The following is a 4,760-nucleotide window of genomic DNA, read 5'->3' as shown; positions in this document are numbered from 1 at the left end:
AAAGCCATATATGAAAGACGAACCACTAATATCATCCTCAGTGGGGAAAAACTCAGAGTTTTCCCCCTAAGATCAGCAATATGACAGGGATGCTCACTCTCACCACTGTTATTCATCATAGTATTGGAAGTTCTAGCCTCAGCAATCAGACAACACAAAGGAGTAAAAGGCATCCAAGTAGACAAGGAGGAAGTCAAACGTTCACTCTTCACAGACATGATACTCTATATGGAAAACCCAAAAGATTCCACCAAAAAACTGCTACAAGTGATCCATGAATTCAGCGGTCACAGGATATAAAATCAATGCACAGAAATCGGTTGCATTTCTATACCAATAATGAAGCAACAGAAAGAGAAATCAAGGAATCTATCCCATTTAAAATAGCACCAAAACCCATAAAATACCTAAGAATAAAAGTAACCAAAAAGGTGAAAAATCTATACAGTGAAAACTATAGAAGGCTTTATGAAAGAAATTGAAGAAGACACACACAAAAAAAGGAAAAATATTCCATGCTCATGGGATTGGAAGAACAAGTATTGTTAAAATGTCAATACTACCCAAAGCAATCTACATATTCAATGCAATTCCTATCAAAATAACACCAACATTCTTCAAAGAGCTAGAACAAACAATCCTAAAATTTGTATGGAACCAGAAAAGACACTGTATAGCCAGAGCAATCCTAAAAGAAAACCAAAGCTGGAGGCATCACGATCCTGGACTTCAAGATGTATTACAAAGCTGTAATCATCAAGACAGTATAGTACTGGCACAAAAACAGACACTTAGGTCAATGCTACAGAAAAGAGAACCCAGAAATGGACCCACCAACATATGGCCAACTAGTCTTCGACAAGGCAGGAAAGAATATCCAATGGAATAAAGACATTCTCTTCAGCAAATGGTGTTGGGTGGACAGTGACATGCAGAAGAATGAACCTGGACCACTTTCTTTCACCATACACAAAAATAAACTCAAAATGGATGAAAGACCTAAACACAAGACAGGAAGCCATCAAAATCCTCGAGGAGAAAGAAGGCAAAAACCTCTTTGACTTTGGCCACAGTAACTTCTTGCTCAACATGTCTCTGGGGGCAAGGGAAACAAAAGCAAAAATGAACTATTGGGATCTCATCAAGATAAAAAGCTTCTGTACAGTGAAGGAAACAATCAGCAAAACTAAAAGGCAACCAACGGAATGGGAGAAGATATTTGCAAATGACATATCCGATAAAGGATTAGTATCCAAAATCTATAAAGAACTTACCAAACTCAACACCCAACAAACAAATAATCCAGTGAAGAAACGGGCAAAAGACATGAATAGACACTTCTCCAAAGAAGGCATCCAGATGGATAACAGACACATGAAAATATGCCAAACATCACTCATCATCAGGGAAATACAACTCAAAACCACAATGAGATATCACCTCACACCAGTCAGAATGGCCAAAATTAACAACTCAGGCAACAACAGATATTGGTGAGGATGTGGAGAAAAGAAGATCTCTTTTGCACTGCTTGTGGGAATGCAAACTGGTGCAGCCACCCTGGAAAACAGTTTGGATGTTCCTCAAAAACTTCAAAATAGAACTACCTTAAACCTAGCAATTGCACTACTAGGATTTATCCAAAGGATACAGGTATGCTGAAGAGGCATGTGCACCCCAATGTTTATAGCAATACTATCAACAATGGCCAAAGTATGGACAGAGCCCAAATGTCCATTGACAGATGAAGGGATAAAGAAGATATGGTGTGTGTGTATGTATATATATATATATATATATATATATATATATATATATATATATATAATGGGGTATTATTCAGCAATAAAAAAGAATGAAATCTTTCCATTTGCAACAACGTGGATGGAACCAGAGGGTATTATGCTAAGGGAAATTAGTCAGAGAAAGACAAATATAGTATGACTTCACTCATATGAGGACTTTAAGAGACAAAACAGATGAACATAAGGGAAGGGAAACAAAAATAATATAAAAACAGGGAGGAGGACAAAACATAAGAGACTCTTAAATATAGAGAACTGAGGGTTGCTGGAGGCGTTGTGTGTGGGGGATGGGCTAAACGGGTAAGGGGCTAAACGGGTAAGAAAGACACTTGTTGGGAGGAGCACTGAACGTTATACATACGGATGAATCACTAGAATCTACTCCTGCTAACTAACTTGGATATAAATAAATAAATAAATAGTTACCATGTAACCCACAATTCCACTAGGTATATACCCAAGAAAATTGAAAACGTATGCGCATATATAAACTTGTACACAAATGTTCATAGCACCATTATTCATAGTAGCCAAAAAGTTGAAACAACCCAAGTGTTCATCAACTGATGAACTGATAATTAAAATGCGATCTATCCACACACTAGAATACTATTCAACAATAAAAAGGAAACAAGTGCTACAACATGGATGAACCTTGAAAACATTATGCTAGGTGAGAAATAACAAAAAGTCACGTATTATATGATTCCAGTTATATTAAAAGTCCAGAACAGGCAAATCCATGGAGACAGAAAGTAAATTAGTGGCTGCCTGGGGGATGTGAAATGAGGAGTGACTGCTGATGGGTACAGGACTCCCCCTAGGGGGTGATGAAATGTTCTAAAATTATTCTTAAAATTTATGATGGCAATGGTTGCACAACTCTGTGAGTACACTAAAAACAATCTGAATGTAAACTTCAAACAGGAGAATTGTACAGTATGTGAATTAACAAGCCATTATAAAAACATATCAATATCAGCAAAACAAAAAGATGCACATACAAGGATATACATTTTTATAAGTTATTTATAAGATTTTAAAAGTCAAAAATACCTAAATACAAAGCAAAAGGGGTCATAAAATAAATTATGTTTGGGCATAATGAATAAGTATTAAGTAACAACTGTAAATCACCTTTTGAATACTTATTAACACAAGGAAATCTCATGTTCTAATCTTGAGAAAGAGGAATAGAAAATCTGCATTTAGACATATACATGTGCACGTGCACACACATACACACACACATACAGAAAATTTATTTTAAAAATCCACAATCAGTGAACAATGGTTAATATTGGGTGGTGGGGTAAATGGTGATTTTTGTTTTCTTCTCTTTCTTCTATAGTTTCTATATTTCCTACACTACAAAAATGTTTATAATCAGGAATTTGTTTTTTAAAGATTGAGAAAGAAAAATTATTTCCAAAACTGACTTAAAATGTATAAACTATAAGAGCTGAATTATAGAACATGTGGCCAAGCCTTCTAATTTTACTGATGACATAACCAGAGCCCCAAGAGGCTCATTGTCAGCTATTTGTCTGTGTATGAACCTGAAATAGTCCTTTTCTCTTCTCTGGTCCTTTTCTTTCTCTCTTCATGAACCCCCTACTCACCTAAACACACACACACACACACACACACACACACACACACACACACACAAAGACAGCACAAAAAAAATTGAGAAATAAACCTTAAGGGCATTATGTTAAGACAAATAAGTCACACAGAGAAAGAAAAATACTATATGATCTCACTCATACATAAGATCTAAAAAAAAAAAGAGAGAAAGAAAAGAAAGAAAGAAAGAAAGAAAGAAAGAAAGAAAGAAAGAAAGAGAAAAACACCTGTGCTCATAGATACAGAGAACAGGGAGTGGGCAATATGTGTGAAGGTGGTCAAAACTACAAATTTCCAGTTAGAAAATAAATAAGTCCTGAGGATGTAATATACAGCATGGTAACTGTAGTTAATGATACCATATCACACATTTGAAAGTTGCTAAGAGAGTAGATCTTACTACAAGAAAAAAAAATTGTAAATATGTGTGATGATGGATGTTAACTAGATTTATTGTGATCATTTTGTAATGTATACATATATCCAACCGTTATGCTGTACACCTGAAACTAATACAATGTTACATGTTAATTATATTTCAATTTTTTAAAAAACTAACAACAACAACAAAAAGATTTGAGGGATTTCTTTTCTCAAACTGGATCCTGTTCTAAAATTCCTACAGGATTAGATAGAAAGACCCACCAGTCTCCCTCCCAGCCCATTAGAGGGCAGTAGCAAGTCAGGCCAGGCTAAGACCTCAGCACAGTGGATAAATGACAGAGAGAATAAACATCATTTCTTGGCATCAGAAGCAGACAAACTTGATTAAAATCATGCTGACCCTGGGATGACCGTCTTCAACTTTCTTTGGCAAGCGTTAGCTTAAGGAGTCTTTTTGAAGTGGGGCATTCTGGTTCCTATCCCACATGAGCAAGAAATGGATGATGCCCCAGGGAACTGCCCCAGTCACAGCTCCCAAGTTTTTTCAGAGCAGCAGCCCATAATCACCTCATTTTCCTACTCCAAGTGTTGTCAGAGGGATTCTCCAGGCTTTGGCATCCTGGGAGGTAGCACAGATGGAAGGCTGGAAGAACACAGAGTGAATCCTTCCATCTAAATGACCAGCTGCCGATGCTGTTCTTTGGAGTTCCAAGCCCTCCAAACAAAAAGAAGAGAATCGGGCAAGAGACAAGAGCCTGGTACTGCTCAGCAGAAACAAAAGTTCAGAAAATTTGGCAAGCCTCCCTCTTCCCAAATGATTCCCAGGCAATGGTAAATTTGGAAAGTGGTCAGTGTTGAAATTGAGGCACATGGGCTTGGGTGCAAAGGCTCCTCTCTCTCCACAACGTGTGAAAGTGAAAAACACATTGTTGGAGGGAATAG

This window comes from Acinonyx jubatus, chromosome D4 (genome assembly GCF_027475565.1).
Source record: "Acinonyx jubatus isolate Ajub_Pintada_27869175 chromosome D4, VMU_Ajub_asm_v1.0, whole genome shotgun sequence".
Lineage (NCBI taxonomy): Eukaryota > Metazoa > Chordata > Mammalia > Carnivora > Felidae > Acinonyx > Acinonyx jubatus.
This window is presented reverse-complemented; position numbering follows the sequence as displayed.